This window comes from Manis pentadactyla, chromosome 7 (assembly GCF_030020395.1).
Source record: "Manis pentadactyla isolate mManPen7 chromosome 7, mManPen7.hap1, whole genome shotgun sequence".
Classification (NCBI taxonomy): Eukaryota; Metazoa; Chordata; class Mammalia; order Pholidota; family Manidae; genus Manis; species Manis pentadactyla.
In genome coordinates, this window is record NC_080025.1 from 128,861,024 (window position 1) to 128,877,974 (window position 16,951).

General features: G+C 35.4%; 1 protein-coding gene across 5 annotated transcripts in view; it reads left to right on the forward strand.

The window, feature by feature from the left end:
• Nucleotides 1–16,951, forward strand: part of MKLN1 (muskelin 1) — a 390,326-nt gene that overhangs the window by 334,157 nt on the left and 39,218 nt on the right. The window lies entirely within an intron of this gene.

Here is a 16,951-nt window from a genome sequence, read left to right on the forward strand (position 1 = left end):
CACTGCTGGTGGGAATGTAAACTAGTTCAACCAGTGTGGAAAGCAGTGTGGAGGTTCCTCAAAAAACTCAAAATATAAATACCATTTGACCCAGGAATTCCACTTCTAGGAATTTACCCTAAGAATGCAGCAGCCCAGTTTGAAAAAGACATATACACCCCTATGTTTATCGCAGCACTATTTACAATAGCCAAGAATTGGAAGCAACCTAAGTGTCCATCAGTAGATGAATGGATAAAGAAGATGTGGTACATATACACATGGAATAGTATTCAGCCATAGAGGAAAACAAATCCTATCATTTGCAACAACATGGATGGAGCTAGAGGGTATTATGCTCAGTGAAATAAGCCAGGCAGAGAAAGACAAGTATCAAATGATTTCACTCATCTGTGGAGTATAAGAACAAAGCAAAAACTGAAGGAACAAAACAGCAGCAGACTCACAGAACCCAAGAATGGACTAACAGTTAGCAAAGAGAAAGGGACTGGGGAGGATGGGTAGGAAGGGAGGGATAAGGGGAAAAAGGGGGTGTTACAATTAGCACACATAATGTTGGGGGGGGGACAGGGAAGGCAGTACAACACAGAGAAGACAGGTAGTGATTCTATAGCCTTTTACTATGCTGATGGACAGTGACTATAATGAGGTATGTGATGGGGATTTGATAATGGGGGTAGTCTAGTAACCATAATGTTGCTCATGTAATTGTACATTAATGATACCAAAATAAAAGTAAAAGAAAAAAGAAGATAGTCTGTTGCACACGAGAGTTTATGGTTTACTACAGAAAGTCTATTATGATAGGATTACTTTCTCATAACTGTATTTTTCAAGGTAACAAACATATATCGAGTCTTCACCATTTGCCAGATGCTGAGTCAAGCACTGGTGATGCAGTTCTCTTACAACCTAATCCCTATTCCGTAGTAGTTATGTGTTCCCTTATTTTGTTCCTTAGTATCTATTGACTATGTTTTCCCACATCTACCACTGTTTATTCCATTTTGTTCTAACCATAGTGCCAGATTGGTATAATTGTAAGAATGGTGAATTGAGAATCAGAAGACTTGGTCTCTCTTCATCTGGATCTGCCACTCATCCCTGTGCAACTTTGGCAAGATAAAATACATAATTTCTCTGGACCTGATTATTCATCTGAAAATGAGGGGAGTAGACCAGTTGATCTGAAGGCTTCATCTAGCTCTAAAATTTTGACAGTTAAATTTCATTCCCTTATGCTCTCAGTTTGTAAAACTTAACATGTGAGGGCTATGTTAGTTATGTCTGCAAGATCTGATGTATCTGTAAACGTATTTTCATAAAAATCTTAAAAGCAAAATCTTACTGATTTTTATATCAACCCTGGGAGTGTTTTTATTGGCATTTTAAAAAATCTGTGTGTATATTATTAAATTCTCATGTGTTTTGCCCTTCTGGACTTTTACTTCAGATAAAATAATAGAAGTTCTAAACTGGAGTTATTGCTAGAATATGTGGGATCTAAAAAAAGTAAAACAGCTAAACAGCAGTACATTCATAAACACTGAGAAGTCACTGGTGGTTGGTGGAGAGGGGTTGGGGTGGAGTGGTGATAGGTGAAGGGGCTAAAGAGGCACACACAAAAAAATTTTTTATTAGTTAAGTGTTAAATAGTATTATGGTTAAGAGAATGCCCTTTTTCTGTATGCATGTTGAAATATTTAAGAGTAATGTAATCTCTGAATTTTGTTTTCAGAAGATTGAGCAACAAAGATAATTTGATAAATAGTTAAATAAAGCAGATATGGCAAACATTAACTGTAGTTTATAGGTTGTTGGATGTTGGGCATATGTGCATTGCACTATTTTTTTAACTTTCCTGTTTAAACATTTTGGGGATGAAATGGTTAAATAACAATATTCATAAATTAAAAGATAAAATTGTAAGTAGTTATTTTTAATAATTTAGATTAGGAGAAGACCTTTCCAAATATAACACAAAACCCAGAAGTTGTAAAGAAAGAGATTGTTTGGTTTTTTGCAAATTAAAAAATTACATATGAAAAAAATTACTTAAATATCAAATAATAACAAACGAGCAACTAAAATAAAGGTTAATATCTTACTATAACAAAAGGCACTTACAAATCAATAAAAAAGGAATAATTCTCCCAGAACAATGGCAAATGACAAATAGTTCAAAGAAAAACAGATGACAAATGTACTTAGATACTCAGCTTCATTCATAATTTTTTTTTATATCATTAATGTGCAATTACTTGAACAACATTATGGTTACTAGACTCCCCCACATACCCCATTACAGTCAATCCATCAGTGTAGTAAGATGCTATAGAATCATTACTTGTCTTCTCTGTATATACTGCCTTTCCCTTGTCCCCCTTACCCCCCGCTACATTATGTGTGCTAATTGTAATGCCCCCTTTTCCCCCTTATCCCTCCCTTCCCATCCATCCTCCCCAGTCCCTTTCCCTTTGGTAACTCTTAGTCCATTCTTGGGTTCTGTGAGTCTGCTGCCATTTGTTCCTTTAGTTTTTCCTTTGTTCTTATACTCCACAGATGAGTGAAATCATTTGATACTTGTCTTTCTCCACCTGGCTTATTTCACTGAGCATAATACCCTCTAGCTCCATCCATGTTGTTGCAAATGGTAGGATTTATTTTCCTCTATGGCTGAATACTATTCCATGTGTATATGTACCACATCTCCTTTATCCATTCATCTACTGATGGACACTTAGGTTGCTTCCATTTCTTGGCTATTGTAAATAGTGCTGTGATAAACATAGGGGTGCATATGTCTTTTTCAAACTGGGCTGCTGCATTCTTAGGGTAAATTCCTAGAAGTGGAATTCCTGGGTCAAATGGTATTTCTATTTTGAGTTTTTTGAGGAACCTCCATACTGCTTTCCACAATGGTTGAACTAATTTACATTCCCACCAGCAGTGTAGGAGGGTTCCCCTCATTCATAATTTTTAAAATGTAAAAAGATCACTCACAGAATGTCAGTAAATATTAAAATATCAAATACATATGCTCTTTGATCATTAGCATTTTTTTATTGTTTAATGTCAAAAACTAGTGAAATTTTAGTAAATAATGAATAGTGGAAACCCAAGTTCAGGTAAAGAAGTTCTAAACTGGAGTTATTACTACGACTTCATAGGGTCTCATCCAACATTTAAAATGTCCCAAATTTAGAAGTTGAGAGTGTGGCAGACATTGTTGGTTGTCTACCCTATAGCCATTGATTGTTCTTCTTGTTAACCAAACCATGATTTTATTAATGGCAAGTTACCCCAGGGTAACTTGGGGATGAACCATTATTTTTCTAAAGCAGTCATTGTTACCCTTTGACAGATTATTTCACTTTCCCGGCTTCCATGTGACACAGTTTTGGCCAATGAGACATAAGGAATGTCTCCTGTAGGACATTTGAGAAAAATAATCTTCCCTAAATGCTGAAAGAATCCCTTCTCTGCCAACTTTGGAAGCTCTATAAAACAATGTGATGCTTAGAGCTGGTACTGGCAACTTTATGAAGTTAAAGTAAAAAAGAGAAGTTTAGGAATGTTAACCTAGCATCATGATTTGTTTGAATTACTGAAACAATCCTGGAATGATCTACCTGTAGAATTTTACTATATGAGGTAATTAATTAACTGTTACTCAGACTTTTCTGTTACTTGAAGCTGAAAATATCCTAACAAATAGAGAACTTTTGGAAAGCTGTTGTTATTAAATTTATATTTCTTTGACAGTTCTGAAAGATTTTTTCTGTCTTGACAAAAGTAATTAATAATAAATATGTACACTGGATCCTGAGGCAAAATTAGAGTTGAGATTAGTTTATAAATTAATGCAATAATGTATTTTCCTCAGGAATTGAAATGACTTCAAAAATATTTCTGGTATCTTTTTCATCCTCCCGTAGGGTTTCTGATTGTTACAAATTCTGGTAATCTCTCCCTCTTTGATAAACCAAAGAAAGAGAAAAGAAAAAATGTGATTCAAACTGTCAGATAAAGTATTTTATTTATTTCCCATTTAGCTTCCCTATTTCAGCCCTTAAAGATGCTAAAGAAAAAAATAGAGCTCAAGATTATCATGGTAATTTCCTGGAAAAAAACTATAAAAATAGGTTGGCAGTAATAGTTATTTATTATATAATTCTCATTCTCTGTTTTCTCAGACAAGTGTCCTTTTAGCATGTGTTCATGATTAACATAGAATCTTGTTTACATCTGCCTGACTCATTTTTCTTTGTGAGTCAGTTTATAAAGACTGGTTAAAATTCCTGCCATTCAGTCAAGTTTTTTGGCACTTAAATATACAAGCTTTAAAAATACTGTGTGTTGTAAATATCCTCTGCTTTCCCCTCCCCCAGCTACTACCCATTAGAAACTATTAAATCGAAAAGATATCGTTGTTTTCTTCTTGGAAAAAAAATTAATAAGGAAGACTAAATTCATAGTTATAACATGTTAGAATAAAAGCTTCTTTCTTAGTTTTGACCTTTAGGGCTTCTTAGTTTTTGATAATGCCATTTTTATTAAACCACTTTTTATTTTCATAAAGTAATTATAGAAGTAATGCAAGAGCATAATGAATAAAGCATACTTTACATAGTATAAAATGTTGTTAAATGAAAATGATTTCTGCTAGAGTATCAAACTAACAAAGGCTACTGCTTTCATTCCCAAAATCAACTCTTGAAAAAGAAATCCTTCCTTCCTTCCTTCCTTCCTTCCTTCCTTCTTCCCTTCCTCCCTCCCTCCCTCCCTCCCTTCCTTCCTGTCTATTACTATTATTATTATTAAGATATCATTAATATGCAGTCCTATGAAAGTTTCCAGGAACTCTTTAAATGATATGAAGCCTGCCTCTTCCTTAAATTACCTTGAGTTAATTCTTGCTTCTTTTGCTATAGAAACTAGCAGTAGTAGCCCATACCACTACTGCCAGAATCCAAAGAACAGCATTATGACAGTGCATAAACCATGCTAGAGTTAAGAATTGATGAAAAATAGGTATGGCTGACCATCTACTCTCAGTAATTCATTTGTTCTCCTCATCCTTTGAGTTCAGGAAGACTGCTTTCTGCTTCCCCCAAAGAATTTAAAGGTATGAGACCCTTGCATAGGGGGAGTGATAGTAAACGGAAGTAATAAACTGGTTCTTTGTCCACAAGCTTCACTATCCTATGGCTTTTCCCCTCCATTTTCCATTAACTTACTGGTGCTGATGCTAGTAAGTTTGTCCTTGCCTTTTGTCCTTCCTAATATCTCAATGGAAAGAATAGCTGATACTCTGAAAAATACTACTTTTCAAACCAATATAACTATAGACATTTGAGGACTACAACTGTTTCCCAAAAAATCAATAAACTGATATGTATTATCTAAAGCAGAATTATTATAATGAACCAAGAATTTAAAAGAAGCATGATCAATTTAGTTAAAAATGTAAGGTACATACTAGTAATATGAAAAAAGTTCCAAAACTCATAAAAACAGGACCCAATGGAAAAATTAGATCTGAAAAATATATTTAAAACAAAGAATGCACCAAATTTTATAAAAATAGTGGATATGAGTGAATGATTTGAAAGTCTAGTTGAAAGGCTAGACTCTGCCAGGAAAAAATGGGAAACAAAGATAAAGAGAAAATATAAGAGAAAAACCAAAGGATATGGAGGAGAGCTGTGTAAGTACCAATATATTAACAGCAGTTCAAAAAAAATTTATGATGGTGAAATAATTGAAGAAATAATGGAAATAAATTTCCTAGAAATCAGAAAAAATGAAAGTCTTCAGATTGGTGAAGGTGCTTATAAAGTACCAAACAGGAAAAATAAGGAGAACCTAATTTAAGTAAATAATAAAAGAACCTAACTTTTATTAAAGTAAAATAAAGGATATCAAAATAGACATAGGGAAAATTCTGAAAGAGTTCAGAGAGAAGGAGCAGATTATCTACAAAGGAACAAGGTAGGTAGATACCAGACAGCTCAACAGCAAAACTGAATGGAAAAAAAGAGGAAAGTTAAATAGAACTTGCTCTGAACCAAACAATTTATATCCTCCTAACTTTCATATGTTAAAGGATAAAATAAAATACTCTCAGGTATATTACCTTCAGAAAATTTGCCATAAGAAGACCCGTAATGGAAACCATTTGGACTCAAGACTCAGTGAGAAATAAGTCTAGGAGATGTTAGAAGTAAGTAATAAGTGGTGATCAGATTATCTTGAGAAAATTTATTGTTCTCTAAAGATAAACACTAGAACCAAAATTCCAAGCACTAAAAATGTGATTGGGAAGTAGGAAACGGGCACCATATAAATTCAGGAATTGGGCTTATGGGGAAGATTGTGATTGGGTTTACAGGGAAGAAAATATTCTGTATTATTAAAACCTTTTCATTCCAAAATGTCTTATCCAAGGCTGAAGATTTATTGGGTCTTTATTTTCTTTCAAGCTTCCTTTTTTTTCCCTCTGTCATGTATCACTGCTCCTGTTTCTTATATCCCATTAATTTTTTTTCTTGGGTTCTTTTTCTTGTTGGAATACCTTCTCCAATAATTTTTTCCTACATTGTCATCAATAGGAACTTTCATATTTCTGCTGATCCAAAATTCCTTTATTTTGCTTTCATTGTTTGGGATTGCTAGTTTAACTGGAAATAGAACTGTTAGTTCCATATCCTTTTATATTCCTCAGAATTTTAAAGTTATTACTGATAAAAGGTCTAATGTTAGGTTGAAACCATTTTTTAATCAAGTTATTTGGTTTTTGGTTTTGAGGCATATGAATTCTTTATATATTTTGGATTTTAACATTTTATCAGATGAGTCATTTAAAAATATATTCTCCAGTACTGTTGAATGCCTTTTTGTTCTGCAAATAGTGTCCTTTGTTGTACAGAAACGTTTTGGGTTGATGGAGTCCCTCTTGTTCTTTATTATTATTATTATTATTATTATTAAGGTATCATTGATGTACACAATCTTACAAAGGTTTCACATAGCAACATTGTGATTACTACATTCACCCATATTATCAACTCCCCCCCACACACACTCCATTGTAGTCACTGTCCATCAGCGTAGTAAGATGCTAGAGTCAGTACTTGTCTTCTCTGTGCTATACCACCTTCCCCGTGACCCCCAACGTTATATGTGCTAATCGTAATGCCCCTTAATTCCCTTCTCCCTCCCTCCCCACCCCCTTTCCTTTGGTAACTGCTAGTCCCTTCTTGGGGTTGTGATGGGTGATCTGCTGCTGTTTTGTTCATTCAGTTTTGCTTTGTTGTTATACTCCACAAATGAGGGAAATCATTTGGTACTTGTCTTTCTCCACCTGAGCATAATACCCTCTAGCTCCATCCAGTTGTTGCAAATGGTAGGATTTGTTTTAGTCTATGGCTGAATAATATTCCATTATGTATATGTACCACATCTTCTTTATCCATTCATCTACTAATGGACACTTAGGTTGCTTCCATATCTTGACTATTGTAAATAGTGCTGCAATAAATATAAAGGTGCATATGTCTTTTTGAATCTCAGATCTTGTTTTCTTTGGGTAAATTCCTAGGAGTAGAATTCCTGGGTCAAATGATACTTCTATTTTTAGTTTTTTGAGGAACCTCCATATTGCTTTCCACAATGGTTAAACTAATTTGCATTCCCACCAACAATTTTGGGAGGGTTCCCCTTTCTCCTCATCCTCATCAGCATTTGTTGTTCCTTGTCTTTTGGATGTTGGCCATCCTACCTGCTGTGAGGTGATACCTCATTGTGGTTTTAATTTGCATTTCCGTGATAATTAGCAATGTGGAGCATCTTTTCATGTACCTTTCGGCCATCTGAATTTCTTCTTTGGAGAAGTGTCTGTTAAGATCCTCTGCCCATTTTTTAATCGGGTTATTTGCTTTTTGGATATTGAGGTGTGTGAGTTCTTTATATATTTGATGTTAATCCCTTATCAGACATGTTGTTAATGAATACATCTCCCATACTCTAGGATGCCTTTTTGTTCTGATGGTGTCCTTTGCTGTACAGAAGCTTTTTAGTTTGAAGTAGTCACATTTGTTCATTTTTGCTTCTGTTTCCTTCCCTGAGGAGATGTGTTCAGAAAAAAGTTGCTCATGTTTATATTCAAGAGATTTTTGCTTATGTTTTCTTCCAAGACTTTTATGGTTTTTTGACTTACTTTCAGGTCTCTGATCCATTTCAAGTTTACTTTGGGTATGGAGTTAGACAATCCAGTTTCATTATCTTACATGTAGCTGTCCAGTTTGTCAACAGCAGTTGTTGAAGAGGCTGTCATTTCCCCATTGTATATCCAGGGTTCCTTTATCATTTATTAATTGACCATATATGTGTGGATTTATATCTGGGTTCTCTATTCTATTCCATTGATCTATGGCTCTTTTATTGTGCCAGTACCAAATTGTTTTAATTACTGTGGCTTTGTAGTAGAGCTTGAAGCTGGGGAGCATTATCCCCCCAACTTTATTCTTCCTTCTCAGGATTGCTTTGGCTATTCGGGGTCTTTTATGATTCCATGTGAATTTTAGAACTATTTGTTCTAGTTCATTGAAGAATGCTGTTGGTATTTTGATAGGATTTCTATTGAATCTGTAGATTGCTTTAGGCAGGATGGCCAAACTGAAAATATTAATTCTTCCTGTCATGAGTGGGATGGATTTTCATTTATTGGTATCTTCTTTAATTTCTCTCATGAGTGTCTTGTAGTTTTCAGAGCAAAGGTCTTTTGCCTCCTTGGTTAGGTTTTATTCCTAGGTATTTTATTCTTTCTGATGCAATTGTAAATGGAGTTGTTTTCCTGATTTCTTTTTCTGCTAATTCATTGTTAGTATATAGGCATGCAGTGGATTTCTGTGTATTAATTTTGTATCATGCAACTTTGCTGAATTCAGTTACTAGTTCTAATAGTAATTAATGGAGTCTTTGGGGTTGTCTATGTATAATATATCATCTGCAAACAACGACAGTTTAACTTCTTCCTTGCCAGTTTGGATACCTTTTATCTCTTTATGTTGTGTGATTGCCATAGTTAGGTGGCTAGGAGGCTAGGACTTCCAGTACTCTGTTGAATGAAAATGGTGAGAGTGGGTATCCTTGTCTTGTTCCCAGTCTTGGAGGAAAAGCTTTCAGCTTTTTGCTGTTCAGTATGATGTTGGCTAAGGGTTCATCATATATGGCCTTTATTATGTTGAGATATGTACCCTCTATACCTATATTGTTGGGAGTTTTTATCTTGAATGGATGTTGAATTTCGTCAGATGCTTTCTCAGCATCTATTGAAATTATCATGTGATTTTTATCTTTCTTTTTATTGATGTGGGCTATTATATTGATGGATTTACAAATATTGTACCATCCTTGTATCCCTGGAATAAATCCCACTTGGTTGTGATGGGTGACCTTTTTGATGTATTTTTGAATTCGGTTTGCTAATATTTTGTTAAGTATTTTTGCATCTATGTTAATCAGGGATATTGGTCTATAATTTTCTTTTTTTGTGGTGTGGTGCCTTTGTCTTGTTTAGAGTGTTGCTGGCCTCATAGAATGATTTTGGAAGTATTCCCTCCTCTTCTACTTTTTGGAATACTTTTAGAGGATGGGTATTAGCTCTTCTTTAAATGTTTGATAAAATTCAGTCATGAAGCCATCTGGATCAGGAGTTTGTGTTCTTAGGTATTTTTTTGATTACCAGTTTGATTTCATTGCTGGTAATTGGTCTATTCAGATTTAGTATTTCTTCCTGGATCAGTCTTGGAAGGTTGTATTTTTCTAGAAAGTTGTCCATTTCTTCTGGGTTGTCCAGTTTATTGACATACAATTTTTCATAGTTCTCTAGTAATTCTTTGTATTTCTGTGGTGTCCGTTGTGATTATTCCTTTTTCATTTCTGATTCTGTTTATGTGTGTACACTCTTTTTTTCTTGATAAGTTTGGCTAGGGGTTTATTTATTTTGTTTATTTTGTCAAAGGAGAAGCTCCTCGTTTCATTGATTCTTTCTATTGTTCTCTATATTGTTTATTCCATTCTTATCTTTATTTTTCCCTCTTACTGACATTGTACGTCATTTGTTCTTCTTTTTCTGTTTTCTTTAGTTGTGAATTTACACTGTTTATTTGAGATTATTGTTTTCCTGAGGTAAGTCTGTATTGCTATGTACATTCCTCTGAGAACTGCCTTTGCTTCATTCTGCAGGTTTTGGGCTGTTGAGTTGCTATTTTCTTTGGTCTCTGTTGCTTGCTCTCTGCTTGATCTGTGTTTTAATTTGATCATTGATCCATTGATGATTTAGGAGCATTTTGTTAAGCCTCCATGTGTTTGTAGACTTTTTTTGTTTTCCTTGTGTAATTTATTTCTAGTTTCATACCATTGTGGTCTGAGAAGCTGCTTGTTACAATTTTAGTCTTTTTGAACTTACTGAGGCTCTTTTTGTGGCCAGGTATGTGTCCTATTCTGGAAAACATTCATGTACACTTGAGAAGAATGTCTTGCTGCTTTTGAGTGGAGTATTCTGTAGATATCTGTTAGGACCATGAGTTCTAATGTACTGTTCAGTGCCTCCGTTTCCTTACTTATTTTCTGTCTTGTTGATCTGTCTATTGATGTGAGTGGTTTCTTAGAGTCTCCTGAAATGAATGTATTGCAGTCTGTTTCCCCCTTTTAATTCTGTTAGTATTTGTTTTACTACATATTTAGGCACTCCTATTTTGGGTGCATAGATATTTATAATGGTTATATCCTCTTGTTGGACTGACCCCTTTATCATTATGTAATGTCCTTCTTTGTCTCTTGTTACTTTCTTTGTTTTGAAATCTATTTTGTCTGATATAAATAGTGCTACTCCTGCTTTTTTCTCTCTTATTTTAATGAAATACCTTTTTCTATTCCCTCACATTTAGTCCGTGTATGTCTTTGGGTCTGAAAGGAGTCTCTTGTAGACAGTGTATATAGATGGGTCTTGTTTTTTATCCATTCTGCCACTCCATGTCTTTTGAGCGGTGCATTCAGTCCATTTACATTTAAGGTGATTATTGACAGATACATACTTTTTCCATTTTATTAATTGTCTGGCTGTTTTTTATAGCTCCTCTCTGTTCCTTTCTTTCTCTCTTATACTCTTTTCTTATTATAGATGATTTTCTTTAGTGTTGGAATTGGATTTCTCTTTTATTTGTTTATTTTGTGTGTGTGTTTATTGTAGGCTTTAGTTCTGTGGTTACCAAAAGTTCAAGGATAGCTTCCTTACTATATAATAGTCTATCTTAAATTGTTGATTACTCTATTTCAGACACAGTCTAAAGGTACTTTTTCTCCTTCTTCCTCCTCCTCCTCCTCCTCCTCTATTTGTTTTCATATTAGATGTCATAATCTCCACATTTTGTGTATTCCCTTGACTGATTTTGTGTAAAGTTCATTTTGCTCCATTTGTTTTAATTTCTTATGTGCTTGGTAATTAGTTGTTCTACTACCTTCACTGTGGGTTTATTTTCACTGGGGAAGGCAATTTAGTCTTAGGGACATTTTCATCTACTTGGTTAGTTTGGGTGAATTCTTTCAACTTTTGTTTTTCTGGAAGTTGTTTAATACCTGCTTCAAATTTAAATGATAATCTTGCCAGTAGAAGATTCTTGGTTGGAGGTCCTTCTGTTTCAGTACATAAAATATATCATGCTATTCCCTTCTAGCCTGTAGATTTTCTGCTGAGAAGTCTACTAATAGCCTGATGGGATTTCCTTTAAAAGTAATCTTCTTTCTCTCTCTGGCTGCTTTCAGTATTCTCTCCTTAATCTTGATTTTTGCCATTTTAATTATTATATGTCTTGGTGTTGTCTTCTTGGGGTTCCTTTTGTTAGGGGAATCTTTGCTCTTTATGACCTGAGTGTCTGTTTCCTTCCCCTTTTTTGGAAGTTTTCAGCAATTATTTCCTTCGAGACTTTCTATCCTTTTGCCTTTCTTTTCTTCTAGCACCCCTATTATGGAAATATTTTGTTTGGATTAATCATGTAGTTCTCTTACCATTCTTTCATTCCTAGAGATCTTTTTTCCTGTCCTGTTCCTTAGCTTCTTTGTTTTCCTGTTCTCTAGTTTCATTTGATATACCATCTCCTCTACCTGCACTAATCTACTCTTAAATCCCTCCATTATCTGTTTCATTTCAGATATTGTATTCTTCACCTCTGAGTGGCTCTTTTTCAGGTCTTCTGTCTCTTTATTGAAATCCTCCCTGTGATCTTGAATACTTTTCTGTAAATCCATGAGCATATTTATGACTTTTATTTTGAAATCTTTATCAAGAATATTGGTGATCTCCGTTTCATTTAGTCTTTTCTGCGGTTCTGTCCTTTAGTTTTGTTTGGATCATATTCCTTTGCCTCCTCAATTTTTCATAGTTTCTATGTTTCTTCCTTTCTATTAGATGTTTCAGCTATGCTTCCTGGCCTATAGAGTAATAGCTTTATGAAGAAAGCATCCTATGGTGCCTAGGAGCTCAAGATACTTTACTTTCTATTTTACGGGGCCTCAGCTGTTGGTGTGCAGTAAGCAGGGCATCTTTCTGTCTGTGCTGGCAGTTTGCTTCAGCTGCCACCTTTGTGGTCAGCTTAGGAGTCTCTAATGAGCTCGCTGTGGGCATGGCTGCCCTCTGCCTGGCCTGCAGCAGTGGTGGGGCTGCAGGGATAATTGGGTGGGTGGGCTGATGTGCAGCTCTGTTTGTGCCGGATATGCAACACTGGGCTTGGACACCTGCAGGAAGAAAGGAGCTCTTGGGGCTGGCTCCTGTAGACATCTCCCCAGTTCAGCTAAAATGGAGCCAAGGAAGCTGGGAGAGTCTCCTTCTGCCTGCCAAGTAGCAAAGTCTGACACTGCTCCTAGACTGAGTGGGTTGGCTTTTGGCAGCATGTGCAGGCAGGGGCCTTGGGGCTGCATTGCCAGCAAGGGGGATTGAGTATCTGGGGCACCCAAGAGTTCCCTATCTGTTGGGCAAAGGAAAGGCTAGAGGGTATCCTCCACCTGGCTTTCTCCTGAGGAGAGTTTCCTCCTACTGCTGGCAAGTCTTGAAACTGCCACCTCAGCTTTGGGTCTCAGGATTGGCAGAGTGTGCCTGTCCTCCACAATGGCTGGAGTCTCAGCTTCCCAGAGTGTTCCACCTGTCCCTGGTGTCCAACCCCATTAACCACCAGAACCCAATGTAATATGGGTTCATGCTCCTGGAGCAGATATCCAGGGCCCAGTGTATAGCGCTCCTAGGTTCCTATACCCTCCCCACTCTGTCCCTCTTTCTCCCACCTGTAGGCTGGAGTGGGTGGAGGGCTTGGGTCCCACATGATCTCAGCTCTGCCACTGTGGTCTTCTCTTCTTTTTCAGGCATAGGTGGTCTGTTCTGCAGTTTTCAGGTCATCTTTCAGGTTTAGGTGTATTTGCTGTATTTTCTTCTTTTATGTGTTTTTGGGAGGAGGTTTCTGCCTTGCCTTCCTACTCTACCATCTTTTAATGGAGCTCCTGGAAATAATACTTTGTTGATATTTCCTTACTACATTCATCTGTTCCATTCCATCATAATCCTAACAGCTTCCTAAATGATCTCTGTATCTAAGGAGTTTCTCACTTTGCCTGTCCTTGCTGTACATAATACCAGTTTTAGTATTACTGAGAGTTTTCATCCTGTCACTGCTCCTACCCTTCTGAGTCTTCTTTTCTTTCATTCATTCATTCATTTATTTTGCTATCATTAATCTACAATTACATGAAGAACATTATGTTTACTAGGCTCCCCCTAGTAATGGTAGGATTTGTTTTCTTCTTATGGCTGAATAATATTCCATTGTGTATATGTACCACATCTACTTTATCCATTCATCTACTGATGGACACTTAGGTTGCTTCCATTTCTTGGCTATTGTAAGTAGTGCTGCGATAAACATAGGGGTGCATCTGTCTTCTTCAAACTGGGCTGCTGCATTCTTAGGGCAAATTCCTAGAAGTGGAATTCCTGGGTCAAATGGTATTTCTATTTTGAGCTTTTTGAGGAACCTCCATACTGCTTTCCACAATGGTTGAACTAATTTACATTCCCACCAGCAGTGTAGGAGGGTTCCCCTTTCTTCACAACCTAGCCAACATTTGTTGTTGTTTGTCTTTTGGATGGTGGCGATCCTGAGTCTTCTTAATAGCAGCAATTTCAACCTTGAAGAGACCCAATACATTATCTAGCTCTACTTTCAATTTTTAGATGAGAAAACAGATATAAAAAAGTTTCTTGCATGAAATCACTTAGTTAGTTGAGAGAGTCGAGACTAAAGCAAGGTTTTCTACTTTAATTCTCTTTTGTTTCCAATACTTATTAGTATTTAATTTCCTAGGCTTGCCTTCAGAAACCTATTGAGCACAAAGATCTGATTTCTGTATTATGAGCAAGGTAACTACAAACAGATCTTTGTAAGCTGGAAATTGCTTATATCTTCTAAATCAGGATAATCTCTCAAAAATATTTAAGAAGCTTTGATGCTAATTTTGTTTTAAAAATATAAAAGCTTTCCCTCAAAGACAGTTAACCATTTCTTTCATACCCTGCATAGTTTTATTAGCATTTATAAAGATTAAATATTTTTTTATGTGAAATCACTTAAGAGTGTGAAACCAATATGAACCAGTGGTTAACACCTTTTTTGCCTGTGTATTTTTCATTATTTGCTTTGAATAACAGTGTCTTCCTTTAGGCTCTTAACAACTCAGTCTAACTCTAATAAGCACAAAATGAATACTGGAGCACAAATGACAAAATTAAAAATAGATAAATTGGGCTTCATCAAATTGAGAAACCTTTGTTCTTCAAAGGATGCCATCAAAGAAGTATAAAGACAACCTACAAAATAGGAAAAATTTTTACAAATCATGTATCTATTGATAAGGTACTTGTATACAGAGTATATAAAGAACTCTTAAAACTCAGCAATAAACAGCACAGTTTAAAAGGATTTGAATAGACATTTTTCCAAAGAAGGTATACAAATAGCCAGTCACCCCATGAAAATGTATTTAACATCATTAGACATTCAGGAAGTGCAAATCAAAACTACATAAGATACCATTTCACAGCAACTACAATGGCTGTAATAAAAAGATGGTGCTATGTCAAGTATTGATGAAGATATGGTGAAATTAGAACCTTCTTTATTTGTTAAGAGATGTGTCAGATGATGGAGGCACCCCACGGGGAGATGTGAAGGAGGAAATAGGGAGTGACTATTTATGAGTACAGGGTTTCTTTTTGGAGTGATGAAAATATCCTAAAATTAGATTGTGATGATGGTTTTACAGTGAATATACTAAAAATACCAACCTACTACATTTTAAGTGAGTGTGTAGTATGGTATAAGAATTCTGTCTCTGTAAAGCTGTTTAAAAGCCAGCAATAGATTTTATGTTTAACTGGGAGGCAAAATAATGTGATGCAGAATAAAAGGCATATTGGATAGGAATGATAAAAGAAATGGGAAGTATATAGTTCCTAGTATGCTTTGTAATCAAAGTAATTTTTATAATACCTTATAGTACTGATTTTATAAACATGGTAGTCTTACCTCCCTAGGTATTGTAAACCTGCCCTTTGCTTCTGGTTTTGAGAAGCAACCCTTACCATTTTTCTCTTCTGCTGCTATGCTGTTGCTTGGCAAAATATGGCAATGTGGAAAAGGAAGCATGTAGAATTTAGTCTTACATCCTTTCACATTCTTACATGCCTCCCCCAGTCCAGTACTGCTTCAAACCCCTCCTTCTGATGACTCCACTCTCTTTTTATAGAACTCAAAATTTCTTTGCTTCTCTACTGATTTTCATTACCCACCCCAGAATTTCCATTTCCTCAGTGGGTCCTTATTTAAAGTAAGTGGTTTTGTTACATTAGTTTATAATAAGTCATACATCTCTAATATTTGCATTTTAAAAGATTATATAACGAACCAGCAGGCTTTTTCTATGAAGAACCAGATGAAAATATTTTTGGTCTTGTAGGCTCAGGCCCTAAGTTTGTTGTTGCATCTACTCAACCTTGCTATTGTAGGGTCAAAAGAGTCATAGACAAAATGTAAATGAATGGATGAAGCCTGATTTGACTCCAGGCAGGCCAGATCAAGCCATAGTTTGCCAACCATGTTATAGAATTCTTAATTCAAACACTCAGTTTTAAGACAAATTGGTAAAGAGAAATAGAAGCTAAATTGTTTATTGTTTAGTAATGAATTTAGGCAGTTATGTCCTCCACTTCTACCACTAATGAAAGTGATTCATTTCTTTACTGTTTATCTATCTGAGGAACAGAGATTAGAGCCATGGCACTCTTAGAAATTTTCCAAGCCTTCTTTAAAAAATACCAGACTTTACATAACCACTAAAGATCACACAAGGGTTGAGGTTATTATTAAGATTAAATCAATGTATGCGTGTGTATAAATATAAACATTTGTGTATGGATACATACAAATTGTATATTGTGTTATATGTGCGTGTGTATGTATGATTTTTAAATCGATTTACTACGAAATGCATTTGGATAGTGTCTTAAATATCCCAAGCAAATTTATTGAATAGAAATGTAAAAGGTGTACATGAATTTAAAGTAAGCTAGGTAAAAATAAATAGTGGACCATTTGGCCCTTGCTAAAATATAGATGAATGAAGATCAATGCAGCTAGCGTCTCCTGCCATAGTATTCTCATTTAATTAAAATATTTTACTTCAGTCTGAGGTTTAGCTTTTTGAGAATGTGATAATTATTCATTTATAAAATAAATGCAGTGCTGAAACGATGACAGCACTGCATTGTTTCAGATCCATGGCAATTCTGTTGTGAACCATAAAATTATATTTCAACCAATATTTCCAAATAACAGTGATGAGA